This window comes from Numida meleagris, chromosome Z, assembly GCF_002078875.1.
Source record: "Numida meleagris isolate 19003 breed g44 Domestic line chromosome Z, NumMel1.0, whole genome shotgun sequence".
NCBI lineage: Eukaryota > Metazoa > Chordata > Aves > Galliformes > Numididae > Numida > Numida meleagris.
Genome location: NC_034438.1, coordinates 13,127,860 through 13,139,191, shown reverse-complemented (window position 1 = coordinate 13,139,191; position 11,332 = coordinate 13,127,860).

Sequence of the window (11,332 nt, the reverse complement as noted above, 5' to 3'; positions counted from 1 at the left end):
TTTACATTCCCTTCAGGGGGTTCAGGATGTTTATATTTCCCCCCCTTCGTCAGGCTAGTAGTACTTTCCTTCACAATGGACAAACAGTCTCACATTCACACTTTATCACAATCAACAAATAGTTTTACATTTTACTACAATGAACAAACATAAACATTCCCACATTTTTATCACAAGCACCACATCTGAAGAGTTATTAAACAATCAGGGATGGTGACTCAACCACCTCCCTGGGGAGCCTATTCCAGTGCTTAACAACCCTTTCTGTAAAGAAGTTTTTCCTGATATCCAGCCTAAACCCCTGGCGCAACTTGAGGCCATTTCCCCTTGTCCTGTCACCTGCCACCAGAGAGAAGAGACCAACCCTGCTCTTGCTGCAATCACCTCCTCTTCCTCACACTAAACAGCCCCAGTTCCTTTAGTCTCTCTTTGTAGGGCATATTCCCCAAGCCCTTCACAAGCCTTGTTGCCCTTCTTTGGACCTGCTCCAGCACCTCAATGTCCTTTCTGTGTTGAGGCGCCCAAAACTGAACACAGTACTTGAGGTGGGGCCTCACCAAAGCTGAGAACGGGGGCAGGATGACTTCCCTAGTCCTGCTCACCACATCATTTCTGATACAAGCAAGGATGCCATTGGCCTTCTTGGCCACCTGGGCACACTGCTGGCTCATATTCAGCCGACTGTCCATCAGCACACCAAATTCCCTTTCTGTCAGGCAGCTTTCCAGCCACTCCTCCCCAGGCCTGTAGGGTTGTGACCAAAGTGCAGGACTCGATACTTGGCCCTACTGAAGCTCACACAGTTTACCTTGGCCCATTGATCCAGTCTATCCCGGTCCCTCTGTAGAACCTTTCTACTCTCTGGCAGATCAACACTCCCTCCCAACTTGGTGTCATCTGCAAACTTACTGAGGATGCACTTGATCCCCTCATCAAGACCATCGATAAAGATGTGGAAGAGAAGAGGTCCCAGTACTGAGCCCTGCAGGGGCTCCTGAAGCCTCAAGAAGTCATGTAGGCTCATGGTTGGCTACCCCCAGTCCACCCGAGGATGAAGAAGCCGCAAGCCCCTCACTGGACTCACCTGCTGTGCCATCAGCTCCCTTGTTGCCACCACTGTGGGGGGTCCTTGCTGCCTCTCCTCCTGAGGGTCCTGACGATCCTTTTGATCCTGGCCCAACAGATCCTGAAGGAGAGCCAGATCTGTTTCCCCCAGATCCGCACGATATGTGGGCGATTATTCAGAGGGAGGCTAGGAAAGCTGTAGACATGGACATGTTGAAGGCCTTTCCTGATACTGTGGCCCCGGACCAAAAGCTGCGGTGGGAGGCTTTGTCATATAATATCCTGTGAGATTTATGGTGTACAGTCACTGACCATGGCATAGGTGCCCCATATACTATCAGTTTGATTCAATCCGTATGTGATAGCTCTGTTCTCACACTGCATGATTTCAAAATGATGTGTCACCTTATTATGACTGAAAAACAGTATACTATGAGGGAATCCAAGTGGAGGGGGCTGGCACAGTCTCAGGCAACTGAGAACCTGATGCTATCGCAGAGAAACCCACTTTAGGCTATAGATGTGAATGCTTTGATGGGTGAGGGAGATTTTTCCACCCCAGCTCAACAGGCGCAAATTCCTGCAGAAGGGCTACAGCAAGTTAAGCATTTGACAATGCATGTTCTCCGGGCTGTGCCAGAGGCTGGACAGCAAAAACAGTCTTTTGTGAGCATTAAGCAACAGCCCCAAGAACCATATATGACATTTTTGGATAGGCTTAAGAACTCGTTAGAAAAACAGGTTGATAATGAACAGGCGAGAGCTCTCATATTCCAACAGTTAGCGATTGAAAATGCAAGCGCTGACTGCCAAAAGGTATTACGTCCCCTAAAGAATCCCACTACTGAAGATATGATTAATGAATGTATGAATATTGGCACACACCTACATCAAATTACGCTAGCGGTCCAGGCGTTTGCCACCATATCCCTTAATCAGCAGCGTCTATGTTATGGCTGTAATCAATACGGGCACATTCGTATAAATTGCCCACGGGAGAGAACAAAAGGCAACAGGCCACAGCAATTGTGCCACAGGTGTCAAAAGAGCAATCACAGGGCTCGAGATTGCTGGTTGAAATTCGATAAGGAGGGGTGACCATTTGCCCCACGGGAAACTCCTGGAGGAGCAAGACAGGGGAGTGCGTGATGACAGCAAATCCCCCTCAGACGGCTGCAGCAGCCTATATGCCAGAACCAGAGGCAGCGCTGGGGTGGACTTGGCCACCTCCTCAGACACAACACTGAATGATACTGCTGTTGCCTTGGCCCCTACTGGAGTTTACGGATATCTACGGAATAGTATGACAGTGCTCTTGATCGGCTGGTCTTCTGCTACTTGAATGGGACTTTTTGTTTTGTCTGGTGTTATCAATGCAGACTATACTGGGGAAATTAAGATAATGCTGTGGACACCAACCCCCCCTTGCACCATCCCTGCAGGGAGTTGCATTGCACAGTTGGTTTACTTTCAGCCTAACCTGCTGTTATGGGCTAATATCTCATGGGGTACAAACAGTTTGGGGTCAACTAGGATACCACAGGTCTATTGGACACAGAAGGTCTCTGCGGGCAGACCAAATTTAACTTTTGCGCTGCAGAGGGGAGACCAAAAGGTCAAGATGATCAGAATTCTTGATGCTTATGCTTAAGTGGTGCTTATGTCACTATCATCCCTGCGATGCTTTGGTCGTCACAGTGGCCACTGATGAACTCTCATTCCTCCCTGGTGGGAATAGGGGGATATGCTTTACCTAAGCAAAGTGCCATAATTATCAATATAATTGGACCTGAAGGCAGAGTCACCTCTGTTCGACCTTTTGTTTTACACAGCCCCGTGACATTATGGGGAAGGGACTGTATGGGACAATGGGGGCTTACCCTTAGTACGGATTTTTCTTAGAGACCACTCTTCACCCACAGACCCCACCTTTGACCTGGAAGACTGATAAACCAGTGTGGGTTGACCAGTGGCACCTTACTCACGAAAAACTGCTACATTTATATGAATTAGTCAGTGAGCAACTTAAGACAAGGCACATTGTTCCCACAACCAACTCCTGGAATTCACCTGTATTTGCAGTTAAGAAAAGAAGCGGGAAGTGGAGATTACTGCATGATTTGAGAAAGATCAATGAAATCATGGAAGACATGGGAGCTCTTCAGCCACGGTTACTACCCCCAGCTATGCTCCCTCAGTTGCGGGCACTAACAGTGAGATTTGAAAGACTGTTTCTTTAACATCCCTTCGTGCCCTCAGGACGCCCCTCGCTTTGCATTCTCTGTCCCTTCCATTAATGCTGCCAAACTGCATCGCCATTATCACTGGACTGTGTTGCCACAGGGAATGAAAAACAGTCCTACGATATGTCAGCAGTTTGTTGCCAATATCTTATCACCGATCTGTCAAAAGAATAACAATGCTTATATATATCGTTATATGGATGATATTTTGGTGGCTGCACTGACAGAGCCAGAGGCAAATTTAATAGCAATTTGCATTATACAGGCAGTGACCACAGCAGGACTAAAAATTGCTGAAGATTCAAAAGACACCCCCCTCCTTATACTTGGGCTGGAAGATCTCACAAAAGAATATCCAGCCACAGACTCTGACAGCCACAGACTCTGACAATAAGAACAAAGATCAGTACATGGAATGATTTACAGAAACTGTTAGGAACCATAAATTGGGTTAGGCCACTAACAGGAGTCTCTGCAGAGGACCTCCATCCCCTCTTTAAATTACTGGAAGGGGACCTGGATTTGTTATCACCACAGCATTTGAATGCTGAAGCTAGAACAGCTCTGAATACAGCTGTTACAAAGATGACTCAACAAGCAGCACACTGCAGAAAGCTAAATCAGCCTATTAACCTTTTTGTTATTGGTTCTCCTTTCCAGCCGTATGGGTTGCTGGCACAATGGGTCGCGAAGGACCCCGACCCCCTGATAATATTGGAATGGATATTTCTGCCCCATAAGTTTGCAAAAACAGTAACCACAGTAATAGATACGATGGCAGTGTGGTGCAGAAAGGACAGGAACGGTCGATGGCCTTAGATGGCAGTGATCCCGATACCATCTACCTACCTATAGATTTTAAGCAGTTGGATTTCCTGCTTTGCTACCATTACAGTGTGCCCTTGTCAACTTCCCAGGGCAAATTAGTGTTCACCTGCTTGCCCATCGGCTCCTACAGTCTCTTAGCTCCCTCTACTTGTTGTCAGTTTCTAAACTGTCATTAACCCCTCTTGCAGGCGCTCTTACTGTTTTTACAGATGGATCCGGCATGACTGGCCGTGCAGTGATAGTATGGAGGAACAGTGCCAGAACGTGGGATAGTGATGTCCATGTCACCACCGGCTCCCCACAAATTGTGGAACTGACACAGTGGTTTGTGTGTTCGAGTGATGGTTTGAATCCATCAACACAATAACAGATAGAATCATAGAATCACAGAATGAGCTAGGTTGGAAAAGACCTACAAGATCATCCAGTCCAACCATCCACCTACCACCAACAACCCCACTAAACTATGTCTCCCAATGCTATATCTAAACGTTTCTTGAACACCTCCAGGGACGGTGACTCCACCACCTCCCTGGGCAGCCCGTTTCAGCACCTGACCACTCTTTCAGAAAAGTAGTATTTCCTAATGTCCAGCCTAAATCTCCCCTGGCGCAACTTGAGGCCATTCCCCCTCGTCCTGTCACTAGTTACAAGAGAGAAGAGGCTGACCCCCAGCTCACTACAACCTCCCTTCAGGTAGTTATAGAGAGCAATGAGGTCTCCCCTGAGCCTCCTCTTCTCCAGACTGAACAATCCCAGCTCCCTCAGCCGCTCCTCATAAGGCCTGTGCTCCAGACCCCTCACCAGCTTCGTCGCCCTCCTCTGAACACGCTCCAGGGCCTCAATGTCTTTTTTGAAGTGAGGGGCCAAAAACTGGACACAGTACTTGAGGTGGGGCCTCACTAGGGCTGAGTACAGAGGGAGAATGACTTCCCTACTCCTACTGGCAACACTATTTCTGATACAAGCCAGGATGCCATTGGCCTTCTTGGCTGCCTGGGCACACTGCTGGCTCATGCTCAGCCGAGCGTTGACTAATACCCCTAGGTCCGTTTCCTCTGTACAACTTTCGAGCCACTCTGCCCCAAGCCTGTAGCGTTGCCTGGGGTTGTTGCGGCCAAAGTGCAGGACCCGGCACTTGGTCTTGTTGAACCTCATCCCGTTGGCTTCAGCCCAGAGATCCAGCCTGTCCAGATCTCTCTGTAGGGCCTCTCTACCCCCAGGCAGATCGACACTTCCTGCCAGCTTGGTGTCGTCTGCAAACTTACTGAGGGTGCTCTCAGTGCCCTCATCCAGGTCATCAATAAAGATATTGAAGAGGACAGGCCCCAGCACTGACCCCTGGGGAACACCACTCATGACTGGTCGCCAGCTGGATTTAACTCCATTAACCACCACTCTCTGGGCCCGGCCCTTCAGCCAGCTCCTTACCCAGCAAAGGGTGTACCTGTCCAAGCCACAGGCTGCCAGTTTCTCCAGGAGAGATTCTGCTTATATTGCAGGCATCATGATGCAACTCTAACATTCTTATCTAAAAGAGACAACTAATGCACAATTGTTTGCGCTCCTTTTACATTTAAAGTAGTTCTTGGACTGTTGCTCAGAACCCCATTTCATTCAGTACATTCGCTCTCACTCTTTTCTGCCTGGTCCTATTTCTCAAGACAATGCACAGACAGATAGACTGGCGGGAGCAGTTGTTGTTCCTGATCAGTTTGCTCAAGCACAGTTATCTCATGACTTTTATCACCAAAATGCGAAAGCATTGTGGCGTGCCTTTCAGTTAACCATGGACCAGGCCAGACAAGTTACGCAGTCCTGCCCAGACTGTCAAGCTACAATACCAGTGCCCTCCATAGGAATGGGTACAAGATGGGTGCCAGCACAATGGGTCCAGCCATCTGTCTCGTCACCTGCTGTAATGTAATCACTGCACTCACATCAGCAGTTTGGACTCTAACTCAACCAAAACAGAATATATGGGTCACCCTAGCCAACAAGATGGGACAAGAACACACTTTGTTTGTCAACTGCGTCACCGGGGAGCCCGTTCACATGTTGGGTGGGACAACCCCTAGACAACTGGCCCATCCTGCGTGCAGCTTTTGGCAACATCCAACACGAGCGATGTAGTTGACAGATGGGACAGATGGGTACCCTATCTGCAGCAGAGCAACTTTGAACCACAAGAACCGGAATTGTCGGAATCGGTTAAAATGGACAATTGTTTGTACATTAATTATAGTGGAAAGAATCAATCATTAATTCAGTGTGTTAATTCTAGTTTAGCTGTTTATAGGAATCACTCTGCTTGGTTTAATTATACTTCAGCTGACATCTCAAAATCTAGTAACCGCCTGCTTAGCTTGCCAGCAGGTGTTTTTCTCATCTGTGGGGATAGGGCATGGCCTGCTATGCCCTCCGACATCAAAGGAGGTCCATGCAGTTTGGGAAGACTAACTTTACTAACACCCAATATCTCCATGATTACTCACCGAAAGCTCCTTAAGCAAACTGTACATGCTTTTCAATCAGACTGCAAGGATAACGTAGAATTTTGGAACCCTGGGGGAATAATTGCAGCATCTTTTTTAGCCCCAGGTGTTGCATCAGCTAAAGCACTGAGCACACTCAATAAGCTTGGATGTTGGCTGGCCAAGCAAATGAATGCTACTTCTCTGGCTTTAAGCGGACTATTACTAGATGTGGACTCAGTAAGGCATGCTACGCTACAGAATCATGCTGCCATAGATTTCTTGCTATTAGCTCAAGGTCATGGGTGTCAAGACTTTGATGGTATGTGTTGTATGAATTTGTCAGATCACTCAGAATCAATACACAAGAGAATTCAAGATTTATAGAGCAGGATTAAAAAACTGCAGGTTTATAATCGGTGGGATATTTTTGGGGGTCTCTTTGGGGGGTTTTGCGGGATGGATACAGAATTTGCTAAAAGTAGGGATAGTTAGTCTCATTGCTTTTCTCTGTGTTTTAATTTGTGTTCTGTGCTTGTTGCAGCGTACACAGAAAATGATACAAGGTGCTATGAACTGCGCCTTTTTTATTTATAAAGAAGGATGGGATGTAGGGGAGGATGTAACACCAAGGAACTTGAGAGACTCTGTGATAGATCTTAGTGCTATGAAGCCTTGGGAGTCTGGAAAGTAAGATAAAGAGCAAACAGAGTTAAAGGGTAAACAGGATGCTGCTTTGGTATGCACAGTTAATCCTGTCACATCTGGGGGAGTTGAGAAACCTTTTGTCTGTTATCACTGTTGCTTGGGAGAATTTGAAGCCAATTAACTGTTAGTGGATTTACTGCTTGTGAGTGGAGGATATGTAAGATGTATGTTGAACACAATAAAGTACGCTATTCTGATACCACAATAACTGAGAGAGCTCTCTAACTGGACTGAGCACCGACATGATTTTGCCTATATACTGAGGTTGATAAAATGAATGCAATCCCTAAAGACAACTTAGTATTTTAATACTGTTGTACTTCCTGCAAAAACACATGAATACTAGCACCTATTTTAGCACATTTCCATGTGTGTGCTGGCAAAGCCAAGAGGGTGTACACCTCTGTCAGTGTCAGGCTGTTGCCTCCACAACTGGAACAGCTGTAGATGTTTCTATAATTAGTGTGCTACCATGCAGTGCTAATTTCATTTTAGGTAGAAGCTGAGACTTAATTCTCTGCTGCTGTATCAATAAGAGTGTGGAGACCAGTCCAATGCTTTTCACACAGACACAGAAACAAAATCCACTAGATTTTAGTAGCCTCCTGGAAAAGGTGGCCCTAACATACCATAGGATCTATGAGGTAAAGGTTGGGGAGAAGAAGAGTTAATCGCTTTTTCCTTAAGAATTTACACGAAAAGTGTGTGCTTTGATTTGTGACGATGATTTTAAACCTAGCAGAAAGTGACCCACATGCAGCCTCACTCTAGATTCTTAAGCTTCGCTGTTCTATTAAAACTTGATTCAGAGCCCTAACTATTTTTGCAAACGCACTACAATATTACATATTATCACAAAGCCGTACATTGGATACTATACATAATTCAAGCATCTAGACACTTCATTACATAATCTAGGTCACCTTGTTTTGTAATTACAAAAATTCTACAGGAAGATGAAGAAGGAAAAAGAAATGAAGGAGCAAAACTCAAACATGGATTCTTACTTGAAATGTACTTTCCCATCAGATAATGACTGAAGAACTAAAAGAACCAAATTGCTAGTGGCCTCCACTTGTATTTTGTTTCTACTAATGATGAGCTGTTGTTTGTAATAACATGGGAAAAAGAGCATAGCCTTCTTACTGTTGTTAGGAACTAAGGCCTATAATGCTCTAAATTTTCTTCAGAATGAAACATAATTAATCACTGAGATTCTGTCAGTAGCTAAGGAACACTTAGAGAAATTATTTTCAGCTATTTTATCAAATATCTGCATTCTTACCATACACTTCTCTCATGTCCAAGAAGTACTGGCAGACTATTTCAGGCTTTTTGTTCCAGTAGTTACAGCTGTCACATGTTTAAAACACATGCAAGTGAGCAGCATTAAACTCTTCCAGTCAAACATTTGTTTTTATCTACATGCTTGTTTTTATACTTCTTCGGCTTCTGTCAACTGTTGATGGTTCTCTCATCGTTTCTTCTCTGGATGTTTCTCAGATATGAGTCTACTAACTAGCCTTCTGTGAAAATGTTTTCCAAATACAGTGTCTATCCTTGACTCTTAATCTTCTTCTGCTGTGAGAGATGGGAGGTAATGGTGGTGCATAAAATGTTGTACAGTGAAAAGTTGGTAAGTTTACATAAATCAACATCACATACCTTTTAGTGTTAGTACTTTGGAAGCGTAGGCCTCATTTGATTATAGAATTGACATTCAAGTAAAGTAAATGCCATGCCTATGCTTGCTAATAGATCTGAACTTCTGCTTTTCCTTAAGAATAGGGGATGTCAAAGAAATCACATGGATATAGATGGGAACAAAGTCTGATGCTTGTTCATTCCCTCCCTCGATGCTGTATATATGCTGAGGATTTGTTAGGAACTGATGTGTCCAGCTGCAAAAGACAGGAGGTTCTGTTACAGAGCTCAAAACTAGAAAAAGGGAAATTACCACTTTTCTTTACTTTTTATTCTTCTTTTCCAGTTACAAGAACAAAAAAATTGCACAACCATATAAATCAAGTGCTGAGCATGAACTGTAATAAAAAGTAGAATTTCTGCCTGTCGACAAGGTCCACAAAGAGCATAAATAAGATACCTGAGTTCAGAAGTTGGGAAATGAACAATCTGGCACCTTTACACGTTAACAGAGGATTACTGAGGAATGCTAATACTTTCTTTTCCTGCATCACATATTATCCTTTTATATAAGTTTGCTTATATTAAAGCTTTTTACTTGTCATTTAGTGTTGGCTGAAAGCATCTCATTTTCTGCTCAAAGATGATCCTCATGAAAATGCTTGAAATTTAAATTCTAAGTTACTCAAAAATCATTAATTTTCCTTGTTTTGAGTATTTTAACAAGTAAAATGTTACTTTAATGGCATGCAAATTTTAACTGTAGATATTAACAGCAGTACCTACATTCTTTACTGGCCTATGTTTTGCCATTGGCTGAACAAATGACTTGGCTTAATCAAATGAAAAAGGATTTTTTTTTTTTTTTAAATTCCTTTGAAATTTACTGATTTTTTCTTCCGTAGTCATAAACAGATGGGTTTTGATTTTTTATGCCATTAGTATAAAAGGATGTTGTGAAACATAAAGATCTTTTAGGAACCAGAATTTGTTTTCCAATTTTCTGTTAAATTCATGACTGCTGTAACATAGTACTGAATGCTCTCTGAATCCAGTTTAAGCCCATAACTATAAGAATGTATTTTTAACTTCCTGTGGTGTTTGCACACTGAAAAATTTTTATGCAGTTTCTGCGGTACATTCCTCTGTTTGAAAACACATTCAGTGGCTGTGCTTTAGTGAAGCAAGAGAAAGCATTTTATTTGCTGTCATTCACTTAGCCTGGAGGGGGATGGGAGCTAGCAGTAACATTCCCCTTTAGTCAATGATCTTCCCAGGACAAATATCTGCACAGTTATCACAGAATCACAGAATGGCTTAGGCCTTAAAGACTATCTAGTTCTAACCTCTCCCAGGAGCGGGGTTGCCACCCACCATATCAGGGTGCTCAGGGCCCCATCCAAACTGGTCTTGAACGCAGAGATGAGGCATCCACAGCTTCTTTGGGCAGTGTGTGCCAGTGTCTTGCCACTCTAATAAAGAGTTTCTTCCTAACATTTAGCCTAAATTTCCCCTCATTTAAAGCCATTCCCCCTTGTCCTATCACTATTAGATTGTGTACAAAGTTGCTCTCCCTTGTGCTTACAAGCTCCCTTCAAGTATTGCAAGGCTGCGATGAGATCTCCCCAGAGCCTTCTCTTCTGGCTGAACAAGCCCAGCTCCCTCAGCCTGTCTTCATAGGAGAGGCACTCCAGCCCTCTCATCATCTTTGTGGCCCTCCTCTGCACCACAGCGTGGACCACCCCATTGACACTCTTCTTCTAATTCCTTCTGTTTATTTGAAGGCAGGGTAGGAATGTGATTTGGAAATAATCTGTTTGCAGCTGCTGGTCTGTGGTGTGTATGAAGCGCATCAGGGCAGAGCAGCAGGCAGGTGGACTCTTGGGGGCCAGAAGCACCAGTGCAGGGTTCATAAATGAGTGGGTGAAGGCAGGCTGCTTCCATCTCAGGAAGGTCCTATTCTCCTATGCCAACAGTTGGCTCAGGATTTGACCTCTGAGAAGGGAAATGGGTAAGAAGAACTAACAGGTTTAATCCGTGATGCTGGTTAGAAATACAAAGATTTGACAGGTCTGTTGTGAGTGGCTGTGTTTGCTGTCATGGAATCAGTAGGACTGGCTTGATGGCAGCTAACTTTCCTCAACTACCTCCCTGAGAGAGCGGCAGAGTACAAGAGTGACAAACGCATGGCTCTGCCAGCCTTCTTCATCTTACAAGCTCAAAGGCCGCCGACTGCTGAATCACGTCTAGCACCATTTCTGAATTACGAGCAGGTATGTAGCGAAGATATCCCGTCGCGACAATGCCGTGAGACACGACGAGAAGTCCCAAGACCCTTCAACCCGGAAGGAGCAGCACACACCTCCTCCG